Source organism: Physcomitrium patens, chromosome 22 (genome assembly GCF_059467195.1).
Source record: "Physcomitrium patens ecotype Gransden chromosome 22, ASM5946719v1, whole genome shotgun sequence".
Lineage (NCBI taxonomy): Eukaryota > Viridiplantae > Streptophyta > Bryopsida > Funariales > Funariaceae > Physcomitrium > Physcomitrium patens.
In genome coordinates this window covers 11,270,478-11,284,784 of record NC_143431.1, presented here as the reverse complement: position 1 = coordinate 11,284,784, position 14,307 = coordinate 11,270,478, and positions in this window count along the sequence as shown.

The following is a 14,307-nucleotide window of genomic DNA, read 5'->3' as shown; positions in this document are numbered from 1 at the left end:
CATTCTTCTTTTGAAACATGTCTTCAAATATGATAGGGTTCTAATAATATTGAAAATAATATAACTACTATGGTCTTTTAATGTCACCTCTATAGGTTTTAATTCATGGATGATACTACCAGACAATAAAGGTCATCCACCTATTACTTCTACGTAAACGGGTTTAGGTTTTTGTATTAGACGAATCTTGTGATGCTTAGCAAATTCTTCATCTAAAAAGTAACCAGATGCTCCGAAATCTAATAATGCTAAGGTTTTTAGTTTTTGAGGGCCAAAAGATAGAAGAATGATAAAGAAATGGGCAGGCTGAGCGAAAAGAGAGGAACCTGATTGTTGTTGTGGTATTGAATTGTCCAACCACACAATTCCTATTGTGGCTAGGCATCCTCGTTTTCCTGAACAAACATGCCTTTGGTCCTAACAATACGTCAATTTTGCTTCTTCGGATAATTTATAGCTTTGTGGCCTTCTTTACTGCAATATAAGCATAGTTCTTTCTCCATATGATATTTTTTTTTTCTAGAGTTAGGAATTTGACACGTACCTCTGAATGTGAATTTAGGCTGTTTGCTGACATAGTTGGAGCATGGTGAGCCATATATTATCTTAAGTATTGGTCTTGGTGACATTGGAACACGTGGTTATCATACTTCACAGCTTGGCTAATGGCTTTGTTGAGAGTTTACAGATCGAGAAGAGATAATAACAAATCCTTCACATTATCTCTCAAACCCCAATAAAATTGACTCATCAATGCTTTTTCATTCCAATTGATGTCACATACTAATTGTCTGAAATGTGATGCATAGACTGACACATAGTGTGCCCCTTGTCATAATGACCAGATCTTTGTTGTAGCCCATTGCACCTTGTCATATTTACCAAATACTTTTACAAATGCCTCCAATAAAGTTTCAAAGTTGTTCAAAATTGAAGATCTTTTCTCAAACAAAAGAGCAAACCATGATAGACCTTGCCCTATGAGCAAAGTTCGAATCAGTTCAATACATGACTCCTCTGTCGGATAGCGTTCAAGCTGTAAAGTTGTTATCAAGCTAATTTCATTGAAAAATCTTGAAAACTTAGAATGCATATGATTGAACTTGTCTGAAAGGCTAATTCAAGGCTTCTTTCGTTGTAAGTCCAACAGTCTTTGTTGATTTAGAAGCAAAGCTGCTTCTCTTGGTGTTGAAGCTTGAGGCTAGTGAATCCTCGATTGTGCCATCCCGGATGCTCTATCATTATGAAGTCTTGCAACAATTCCTTCAATCTCTATAATTCTCTGTGATAACATAGGAAGAGCATTCATAATGGTGTCCAACTTGGACTTCAAACTTTTAGTCACACTAATATCTTGACCTCCGGCCATTCTAAGTGAAGGAAAGAAATGATTCTACAAAAAGACAGTATTGGTTTAGAGGAGGATACTCTGCAACCTCTAAAATGCCTTAAAACCTTTAAGAAGAGGGATAATCTACTCTTTCCAAGAAAGATAAGACTCCAATATTATAATAGAAGAAGTATCAGTTTAGAGGATGATAATTTGCAACTTCTAAAATACCAGCACCTTCAAGCAGAGGGATAATCTACAATCTAAGAAGATGGAACTAGCTCTGATATAAAAGATGAGTTCAGTCTCGACAAACTGTCACGAATTTAGAATACTAACTAAAAATCTAAACTAAAAGCTCAAGAAGAATTGGCAAGAGTTAGATTAATCAAATGAATACAAAAACAATACTAGAGAGGTGAGCTAGAGCTCCAAGAGGTGTATTGTCAAGACTGAAGATCCCCTCAATCTCGACTCTTATATATACTATAAGCTAAGAAGCTTTTCAAGTAACTATTACAAACTAAGAAGCTTTTCAAGCAGCTTCCACAAACTAAGAAGCTTCTCAAACAACTTCTACGAGCTTGAAAACTTCTCAAGTAGCTTCTACAAAGCTTTTCTAGAACCTTCTAGAATCTTCTACAACTTCTTAGTATATGTTCTTGATACTTTGTCAAGATTCGAATTCAAGATCACTTATTGACGAGAAAAATAATAAGGTTTGTCAAATGGACTCTCTAGACGATCTTAGCTTGTATCAAAGGAAGGAGATGTTACTTTTGATCAACAACGGATAATTCTCTTGAAGCCAAAGCATCTTCATCTTTGAGCAATGAAATCAATACTAATTGTTGATTCAACTTTCATTAACCAAGTTCAGTCAAGTATGTCTTTTGATCTTCTTATTCATGATATTAAGAAAAATCCTTCAAAGTCTTATGATACTTCTAAGTTTGAATTCAAGAACAATCTACTATATTTTGAGGAATGCCTATATATTCCAGAAGGTGAAGCTTGATTACGTGTTCTTCAAGCTCACTATGACTTTTCAATAGCAAGATATTTTAGATACATTAAAACTTTGGAACTAATATCCAGGGACTTTTGGTGGCCTCAAATGTGGAAAGCAGTTAAAGATTTTGTACAATCTTGTGATGTTTACTCAAGATCAAAAACTCCTTATCATCGACCTTATGGACTTCTTCAGCCATTACTCCTTCCAAAACAACCATGGTATTCTGTTTCTATGGATTTCATTGCGGATCTTCCAATCTCAAGTTCTTATGACTCTACATTCGAGATAGTAGATCGTTTTACCAAGATGGCACATTTTGTACCATGTATAAAATCCATCACAGGTGAAGAAACAACTAAGCTCTTTTTTGACAATATCTATCGCTATCATATATTACCCAAGGATATTATATTAGATAGAAAAACTCAATTTGTATTAAGATTTTGGCAGACTCTTTTCAAGATTCTAAAAGTGGGTGTAAAACTATCTTTGGCATTCTATCCTCAAACTAATGGACAAACAAAGCATGTTAATCAAGTTTTGGAGCAGTATTTAAGATGTACCATCAACTACCAACAAGATGATTGGACAACTCTTTTGCCATTGGCAGAGTTTGCTTATAATAACACTGTACATTCTTCTACAAAATAAATACCTTTCTTTGCCAATTATGGTTATCAACCACGACTTGATACTTTTGACTTTTCAAAAGTTAATAATCCTACGGCAAAAGATTTGATAATTCATTTGTCAGAGCTACATGCAACGATGAAAGCGTAATTAAAAAAAGCTCAAAAACAATAAAAGGTCAATGTAGATGTCTATCAAAAGGAACAACCACCATTCTATATGGGTGATAACGTATGGTTACTTTGTCGCAATATGAAGACCACTCGTCTTTGTGATAAGTTGGACTATCAAAAGCTTCAACCATTTTCTATTTCTGTACAAATCAATCTAATTGCATATTATTTACACCTATCGGAGTCAATAAAAATCCATCTAGTATTCCATATATCTCTTCTTAAACCATACAAGATAGTGGACATATCAAGAAGAAGACAAGTTCTACCTCCTCCTATACAAGTGGACAATAATAAAGAGTTCAAAGTGGAAGAAGTCATAGATTCAAGGTGGCGCTGAAATAAATTAGAATATCTTGTCCATTGGTAAAGATTTGATATTAGTGAACGTATATGGAAGCGAGTAAAGAATCTTGCAAATGTAGCAAAGGCGATGGAGGCTTTTCATTGATGACATCCATCAAAATCAAGATAAAAATCTTCTTTATAAAAGAAATAAGATCTTGGCAAGATAACATTCTACTTTCAATCTTTGTTTGTAGCTTCTTTGTAGTTGTGACACTAAGGAGATGGAGAATCAACAACCAGTAGATTTGACTCAAAAGCTTTCGTTTGCTGACCTCCTGAATGAGACATTATGATTATCACAACCTTTAAGACGATACAATTGAGATGAAGATCTTCAAGAACGACATATTTTCCTTCAAATAGATGGCAAGATACAACGCGTTTGGTATCATGACCTTAGAAGGGACTTCCAATGTTTGGTGATTTTACTAGAGGTAGGAACAACTCTTGATGGTATTTCAAATGTTTTATTTGAATGAAGTTATGAAGGCCTCAACAACGATCAAATAATTGGATGGTCTTCTCGCCCTGATATGGGACACTATTGATAGTTGAGAGGACCTATCAATCATCTTCGAAGAGAACAAAGATCAGAGTATGTAGCAAATATAATTCATCGCATTATAGATTTCTTCAACATATGATGACCGCTTCTTGTGGAACTCGTCCTTAGAAGGAGGGGTAATATCACAGACATACACATGTAAGCCAATAATTATATGTATAAATAGCTAGAAGTAAGTAAAAGTAGATAAAAGTAAGTTAATTCTATGATATTTGTTATGGAAGCTTTTTAGAAGCTATATAGATATTACTTTGACTTTATTGGTGTCTTTAATTGACTTTTTAGATTAAAAACGTAGTCAACAAGTTGGCCATGTGCCACACATGTTGTTAGCTTGAAGATCAAATTAATTATGTAGCCCACACATAGAAAAACTTACCTTGTAAGTCAAGGCATGTGTCCTACAAAGTCAATACATATTGGAGGTCCTATAGAACATCACCACGTAGTCCTTAATTAGATAGTATATATAGAGACAAGAGTAAAGCCCTCTTCACTCTTATCAACTCTTTTCTTGCATCTAGTCTAGTTTCAAGGGTCTCTAGTTTTCTTATCTTTTGGAAATAGCAATTCCAATTTCTTTCTTAATATACATATTGAGTTATTTCTAATTTGTCATCTTTCTTTGAAAGAAGTCTAACTTGTTTATTTATCTTTATCAAGTTCTTTTCTTTGATAATGGCATTAGAAGCAATGCTTTAAAAAGTACTTTTTCAATACATAGTAACAAAAGTCTACTGTCGTAGAGATTGTAGAGATGGACTCTGATATCTCAACCCTTATTAGATTATAGAGATAAAGATATTGGTTCACAACCAAGGCTCTTTCCTTTGGTTTGTAACAAGACAAGCATAGCAAGAAATCCAAAACGGCCTAGAACAACTCACTTTATGCCATAGCAATAAAATATTACGACAACCATTATTCAAAAATCCTTCCATTAAAGTACCAAATGGCATTAAATAAAGATATAATATGGCTGATCTATACAACTTATAGGCTAGACAAGGATTACAAACTTACAATGATCTTTGGAACTCAATCATATAAGATTGGCACAACACAACAATCTTCTCCTTCATTAGCAATGGAATGAGAGTCAAAAATAATATTTTCAACTACTTGACAATATACCTTAGTATTGTGGAAAAGTCCAAACTTATGCATCCACCAATTGGTAGATATTAGACACTATTGGTCTAATTCTAGAAATATTCCACATCTTTAATATAAAATAACAAAATTTTACAGGGTTATAAATATATTGTCACAATTTCTGAAGAATCAGACCTCATAGCTATGAGATCCATCCACCTTAGCAATATGATAGTTAAATGAGTTAAGGTGAAATGTGACAAGACTTGACAGGAATTTTCAAAGAATTCAACGTCTTCACTTGTCCCTTTAATAATACTACTATATAGCTTATTGATGTTGCTCCAATCCAACACCTTCTTATAGACTCTATTAACTAGTAATGGAAATAACAAGGTAATTTAGCACAGACCAACATATTCAATTATACAACAAAATAAGTATATAGAAAATAAAGCTAAGCCAAAGCCATCTCCCAAAAAAAAAAAACTATCTTTAAGGATCACTACTTTGAAATCAACGTTAGAAAATAGTTCTATACAACTCTTTGACATTCATGGCTCCTCAAGAAAGTACCAACCAAGCAATGGCAAGTACTAGTGGACAATATACCAATAGGAACATGGCAACAAGTTATGAAGAGAGACGACCAATGCCCCCTCTATAACAATGACACCTTAAAATCAATATTTCATGCCTTCTGGAAGTGCCATCATACCAATATAGCATGCCATAGATACAACAAGCTCCAACAATCTGCACAACTCTCACCACTCACAAATTAGAACAATCTCCTTTACAAAAAAACTCAACTCCAATCTTCATCCCATGATAGCTTTTATCCTTTCAATCAAAGTCTCCTCAAATACACTATGGCTTATATTGCTATCTTTAATACTTTGATATATTTAGGTCAATAAATGTGCATTTGATAGAGATTGCACCTCCTACTACATTGATTTGGTATTCTACAAAGCCTAGAAGATAACCATATACATCAAAATGGAAGCATGGTAAGATCTACAATGTCTTAATTGCACCATAGAGGCCCAAATAACAAAAAACAACATATTTACACAACTTTGGACGATATGCAACATATTTTTAATAGAGAATACCAACAAATCCACTTCGCATCTTGTCTCTCTCCTCTCTCCCTCTTCCCTTCTTCTTAAGCTTTATTCCTCAAAGATCTTGCGTATCACCTCTAAAAACTCATACCATAGCAGTCCACAATAACCCCCAAATAAATACCACTGACTTCTTCTGACAACATCTCTCAAGCAAATCCAACCGTGACAACTTCAACCAATATGACTACAACCAATGATATGGAATTAAACCAAGAGATATAGAATATATTCAATAAGATAGAATAGGAACAAAGAAACCAAACCACACATCAATTGAACAATTATCAATGCTCACATGAGACCCCCCTCTCCCTATGATACCAACTTCTCTATTATGCAAGACAACATCAGAATAAGTCGGCCATAGACCTACAACTATACATTTATGCTTTCATGGTATCTACGGACATTACAGAAGAAGATTTATTCCTTCTAATTAATAATTTATATAGTAATAGATAAGAATAGAAGGAGAAGTTAGAACTTTTCAATAGTCGTGGTACAGATACAAGCCAGAACATTCTACAATCAAACAAAGAACGTGCATATTAAGTCCTTACTAAGAATAAAGTAGTTATTAAATCCTAGCTTTACAAACCAAAACTTTGGAAAGAAAGCATAGCTCAAATAAAGTAAGTAAGAATACTTGCATTATGTTGAAAGTATTAAATATAGTTGATACTCTCCATACTATTTATTATAGTCTACACTATTTATTATAGCTACAATGTTAGGAATATAGTAGAGAAAAATTCCATATCTTCTCTTCTTCTCTTTGTATAAGAGGTTATAATCCTATCAATAAACTCACTTCTTGTATATATGAGTGTTTACATATATCTGTATATTACTTCTAGTTACTCTTATTTTTTTCTCTCTAAAAATATTTTGAACACGTTATCAACACAATTATTTTAATGTCCTAGTTTTGGTTCTTAAAAACTTATGTGCACTTTATCCTTTATTTTTTTCTCAATTTTTTTTCTTCTTGTACTACTGCTATTATTCTTGTTGCTATTCTTGTTGCTACCATTACTATTATTATCATATATTGTTGCTATTGCTACTAATATCTTGTGTTGTTGTTGTTGTTGTTGTTGTTGTTGTCTTCTCTTGTTGCTGCTACATTATGACACCCTGCCACCAAACTACCAAACCCTGCTATCTATCACTATAGCCTACCGCTAGACTGCTACACTTTATCACTATCTGCCACACCCTACTATTGACTGCCATTGATTTTCACATCTTTACATTAGACTACTGCACCTTGCCACCATCTATCATATCTTGCCATTGACTATTGCCAATTGTCGTACCTTACTGCTATCTATTGCATCTTACTATTGGTTGTTGTACCTTGCCACCATCTTTTGTACCCTACTATTGACTGCCACTAATTGTTGCATCCTATTATTGTCCACCACAAATCCTTATTTTTGTGAAAAAAAAATAAAAGAATAAAAAATAAAACCTAAATTGTTTAACATTTTTGATTTTAAGTTTCAACTATCATTTTATTTGGCTTTAAATTTTAAGGTACATTTTATTCAACCTTTTCTACTTGATCTTGTAGTTTTGTTCATAAATTTATTTATAATGAATGCTTCAACAGTTTCAATTGCCTCTATTATATTTCCAACTATCATCACTACATCCCAACATTTTCAAACTTATCTATTTTTGCCATTGGCTGTTTATAGAAATAATTATCTATTATAGATAAAAATAATAAAAGAAATTTTATTTACAAAAAAATTCTTAAATGTAATTTTATTTAAAGAATCTTCTATTGTAAGTACTTCAATTCTTATTACTATCCATTAGAAAATACTACTTCTCCTTTGTTGACATCTTGTACCTGCATTACAACATTATTATTTAGAAATGGAAGATTCAACCAAGCTTTGGAAGAATCTTAAATCCAAGTTTCATCATCAAAAGACTATTTTCCTTCCATGTGTATGTCATAATTGGATACATTTACATATCTTGGATTTTTCAAATTTAAATGATTTCAACAGTGAAATGCATTGTTGTCATGGACACAGAATATAGACTTGATATCTACCAAGAAGTTCAAGAAGAACTGGCAAGAACTAGATTAATCAGATGAATACAAGAACAATACCAGAGAGGTAAGCTAGAGCTCCAAGAGATGTGTTGTCGAGACTGAAGAACTCTTCAGCCTCGATTCCAATATATACTCCTATTTAGGAAGCTTCTCAAGCAACTTCTATCAACTAGGAAGCTTCTAGAAGGTTCCAAAGACTTGCTTCTAGAAGGTTCTAGAAACTTATCTCTAGAAGGTTTTAAGGACTATGTCCCTAACATCTTCTATCAACTAAGAAGCTTCTAGAAGATTCCAGAGACTTGCTTCTAGAAGGTTCTAGAAGCTTGTCTCTAGAAGGTTCTAAGGACTATGTCCCTAACATCACCCCCTCCTTTAGCTTCGAGGTCTCTGAGAAGCAATGTTGTTGTCAATTAGTACCAACGCAAGAAAATGAAGATCTATCGCATAACGTCTGCTATGAATTCCGACTGTTGTTCACGAGGTAAGTGGTTCATCGACCCTTGAAGCCAACGGCAGTGGCCCACTCCTTCAACTTCTGACCAAGCATGAACTTCCGTGTCTTTATTGTAAAATTGTCCTGCAAATATGCCTTCTGGCTGACCATCGTAAGTAGGCTCGGACTCAAATACAATCACCAGTGATCGATTACTTGGTATCCTCCGTCGTCGTCATGGTGCAGGTGGTTCATCATCTCGGGGTCGCCTTCATGAGTTAGTTGGTTGAGATAATCTGACTGGCATAGTATCTATCTCTTGGCTATCCATATCAGAAGACCAAACTATGGCTGCTGAAAAAATTCTATTTTATCTTGGAGAAAATAACTACATCAACTATAAATTTTGGTGGTGCTCTCCCCCTTTCTTATATTCTTGGATGAGCAAGCTTCAGAAGGAAGCTATCGTCAAACCGACTTAGGTTTATGAGGATGTTGTTGATGAAACTCCTGTACCTTTTGCGGCGCATTGGCGAGATTTTCAGCTGGTTCCCACGTTCGCTCATTAATGTCATAGCCGCACCAATGAACAAGATACTTCAACTTGTCCCACCTTCGTCGTGAATCTAGTACCTTTTCAACCTCGTATTCCTTATGGTTCTCGATCTCAATACTAGGTGGCGGACATTGCACTCTTCCAGAAAAAGACGACTCTCGATAAGGCTCCAACAGAGAAACATGAAAGTTTGGATGTACCTTCATAGAAGTCGGTAATTCCAGACGGTACGCCACTGGATTGATTTGCTTTTGGATGATAAATGGTCCCAATCTTCGATAGTCCAACTTATCACATGGTTGCTTGGTCTTGATATTCCGTCGAAGAAGCCATGCTTTATTTCCAATTTTGAAAGTAGGTGCTTGATTCTGAAATCTATCTGCAGATGCCTTGTAGGATTCTTGAGTGGATTGTAATTGAAGCTTCAACATATTTTGAAGCTCTGATAGTTGTTTCGCAAATCCTTCAGCTGTTGGATTGTTATTTGTTGATGGACTCAATAAATCAAGCTTCGGATGATACCCATAGTTGGAAAAGAATGGTGTGTATTGAGTCGATGCATAGAAGATGTTGTTATATGCAAACTCAGCTAGCGGCAGATATGTGGTCCAATCGTCTTGCTGATAGTTGATGCTGCATCGTAAGTATTGTTCCAAGACTTGGTTCACCCATTCTGTTTGGCCGTCAATTTGAGGATGAAAAGCCGAAGAAAGCTTGATATCCACCTTCAGTATCTCAAAGAGAGATCTCCAAAACTTTGATACAAACAAGGTTCCTCGATCTGATATGATATCATCTAGTAGTCCATGATAACGATACACATTATCGAGAAAGAGCCTTGCTGTGACTTCACTGGACGATGTCTTCTTGCAAGGGACAAAGTGCGCCATTTTTGTAAGCCGATCTACCACGACAAAGATGCTGTCAAATGAGTTCGATGATGGCAGGTCCGTGATGAAGTCCATGGAAATTGAAGACCATGATCGACGTGGAATCGATAATGGCTGTAGGAGTCCATAAGAGCGATGTCGAGGATTCTTGGATCTTGAACAGATGTCACAGGAGAGGACAAAATCTTTCACATCCTTCCACATTTGGGACCACCAAAAATCTCGAGAAATAAGCTCCAAGATCTTGTTGAATCCAAAATATCCCGCAGCTGGAAAATCGTGGCGAGATTGAAGAACTCGGAGTCGTGCTGGTCCTTTTGGGATATATAACTGCTCCTCAAAGTATAAAAGATCTCCCTCCACCTTGAACCTGTCGTCATTGGTACGCTGCTTAATATCAATGGCTACTAAATCTTCAATGGTCACGACACGTACCTGATTCAAGAAGTCAGCATCAATTGGCACAATAGTAGCGCAAAGCTGAAATTGCTCTGGCTTCAACAATATCGTACATTGTTGATCAAACGTTGCTTCTCCAGCCTTTGGTACAAGATACAATCTCCTCGATAAGACATCAAATAGTCCTTGTTGCTTTCTAGGTCGATAAGTGATAACAAAATTGAACCTAGATAGTAACATACTCTATCAAGCTTCACGTCGATTTAGAACTCGAGCCGACATGAAATACTCCAAATTCTTGTGCTCTGTGTATACGGTCACTGGATGTGCAGCTCCTTCAAGAAAGTGACGCCATTCTTGGAAATAATCCACTATAGCAAGAAGTTCCTTATCGTGGATCTCATAATTGATTTCAGTAGCAGAGAACTTTCGAGAATAGAATGCAATCGGATAGAGCTTCTTGTCTTCTCCCATTTGTGAAAGTACAGCTCCTAAAGCAAAATCCGAAGCATCAGTTTCTAAATAAAAGGCCTTTATAAAGTTTGGATGTACCAAGATTGGAGCCGTAGTAAATGCGGTCTTCAAGTCTTGAAACGCCTTCTCTGCTAGAGGTCCCCATTCCAGCTTATCCTTGCATGTTAACCAAGTGAGAGGAGTAGCAACTTGAGAGTAATTCTTGATAAAGATTCGATAGAAGTTAGCAAAACCAAGAAAGCATTGTACGTCTCTAACTGTCTTTGGAACCTCCCAGCACACGATTGCTTCCACCTTCTTGGGGTCCATCTTCAAGCCTTCCGTAGTCGCAACAAACCCCAAAAACTCCATTTCTAATTGGTGAAATAAACACTTCTCCAAGTTGGCATATAGTCCTCGTTCGCGTAGTTTCTCCAAGACCAAACGAACATGTTTTTCATGCTCTTCCTCATTTTTGGAGAATATCAAAATATCATCCAAATAGATGACAACAAAATCATGAAGGTGCTCTCAAAAAATATCATTCATCATATGTTGAAAGACCGCTGGAGCATTGGTAAGACCAAAGGGCATGACATTATACTCAAAATGGCCATACCTTGTACGGAACGTTGTCTTCCATTCATCTCCTTCCTTGATTTGTACGAGGTTGTAAGCTCCCCTTAGATCAATTTTTGTAAAGATCCTTGCACGTCCAAGTTGTTCTAAAAAACCAGAAATCAAGGATAACGGATAACGATTCTTCTTTGTTATCTTGTTGAGGCCTCGATAGTCCACGCACATCCGCAATGAGCCATCTTTCTTCTTCACAAATAAGATAGGTGCTCCATCTGACGATTTTGAATGACGGATGAAGTTCTTGGCTAGATTCTCGTCGATGTACTTCCGTAATTCCGCCAACTCCGTCTGCAATAGATTGTAGATTGGGCCAAAAGGTGGTTGTGCTTCTTCTTGTAAGTCTATAGCGCAATCATATGGTCTGTGTTCCGGTAGCATGTCGGCATTTTTCTTTTGAAATATGTCTTTAAAATCCTTATATTACTCCGGTATACTTGCTGTCGAGATCTTCTCCCCGGTAGTTGGAATCGCATAAATCACAAACGGTATGCCTTCCTTGGACGATCTTATAAACGCTCTTGCTCCAATAAATAAGGATTTTTCTATTCAGGGTTTTCTACTAGGCTTGCTCTTGGGTGGTTTTGTGGGAAAGGTCATGTTCCGCAACTTCCAATCTATGGATGGGTTATGCTTTTTCAACCAGGAAAGACCAAGAATAATAGGATTTGATGGGGTTCTAATAATATTGAAAATAATATGACTACTATGGCCTTTAAACGTCACTTCTATAGGTTCTGATTCATGGGTGACACTATCGGACAATAAAGGTCGTCCATCTATGACCTCAACGTGAACAGGTTTGGATTTTTGTACTAAAAGGATCTTATGATGCTTCGCAAATTCTTCGTCTAAGAAACAAGCAGATGCTCCTAAATCTAATAATGCTAAGGTTCTCAGTTTCTGAAGGCCAATAAGCAAAGGGATTGTAAAACAAAGGGCAGGTTGAGCGGAAAGAAAGGAACCTGGTTGTTGTTGCGATATTTCACTGTCCAGCCGCACGGTTCCTATTGTGGCTGGGCATCCTCGTTTTCCTGAATAAATACGCCCCTAGTCTTGATAATACGTCGATTTTGCTTCTTGGGGCAGTTTCCAACTTTGTGGCCTTCTTCACCGCAATACAAGCATAGACCTTCTTCCATACGCCGTTTTTTTTCTTCTAGAGTAAGAGATTTGACACGTACCGCATCAATTTACATGTCTTCTATCTCTGAATGTGAATTCACACTGCTTGCCGACATAGTTGGGATGTGGCGAACCGTATGTTGTCTTGAACGTTGGTCTTGGCGACGTTGGAATAGGCGGTTATCGTACTTCACAACTTGGCTAATAGCTTCGTTGAGCGTTTGCGGATCAGGAAGAGTTAACAGCAAATCCTTCACATCGTCCCTTAAATCCCAATAGAATTGACTCATCAACGCTTCTTCGTTTCAATTGATGTAGAACACATCCCTTGTCGTAGTGACCGGATCTTTGTTGTAGCCCATCGAACCTTGTCGTGTTCACCAAATGCTTCCGTAAATGCCTCCAAAAAGGTTTCAAAGTTTTTTAGTATGGACGATCGTTTCTCAAACAAAGGAGCAAACCATGATAGAGCTTGTCCTATAAGTAAGGTTCCAACAAGCCCGACACGTGACTCCTCCGTTGGATAGCGTTCGGGTTGTAAAACTATTATCAACCTGATTTGGTTGACAAATCCTCGAAACTTAGAACGCGTACCATCGAACTTGTCCGAAAGGCTAACTCGGGGCTCCTTATGTTGTAGAACCAGCGGTGCTTGTCGAACCTGAGGCAAAGTTGCTTCTCCAAGTGCAGAAGTTTTAGGCTGGTGCAACCTAGATTGTGCCATCCCAGATGTTCCATTATTATGAAGCCTTGCCACGACTCCTTCAATCTCTGTAGTTCTTTGCGATAATGTAGCGAGGGCATTCATGATAGCATCTAACTTGGACTCTGAACTTTCCGTCATACTAATGTCTTGACCCCCAGCCATTCTAAGAGAAGGACAGAAATGACTCTACAAGAAGACAATATTGGTTTAGAGGAGGGTACTCCGCAACCTCTAAAATGCCTTAAGAGCTTCAAGAAAAGGGGTAATTCACTTTCTCCAAGAAGAATAAGACTCCAATATTATAACAAAAGAAGTATCAGTTTAGAGGAGGGTAATCCGCAACCTCTAAAATGCTAGTACACTTCCAAGCAGAGGGGTAATCGACACTCTAACAAAGAAGAACTAGCTCTGATATCTGAGTTGAGTGAAGTCTCGACAAACTGTCATGGACACAGAATACAGACTTGATATCTACCAAGAAGTTCAAGAAGAACTGGCAAGAACTAGATTAATCAGATGAATACAAGAACAATACCAGAGAGGTGAGCTAGAGCTCCAAGAGATGTGTTGTCGAGACTGAAGAACTCTTCAGCCTCGATTCCAATATATACTCCTATTTAGGAAGCTTCTCAAGCAACTTCTACCAACTAGGAAGCTTCTAGAAGGTTCCAGAGACTTGCTTCTAGAAGGTTCTAGAAACTTATCTCTAGAAGGTTCTAAGGACTATGTCCCTAATATCTTCTATC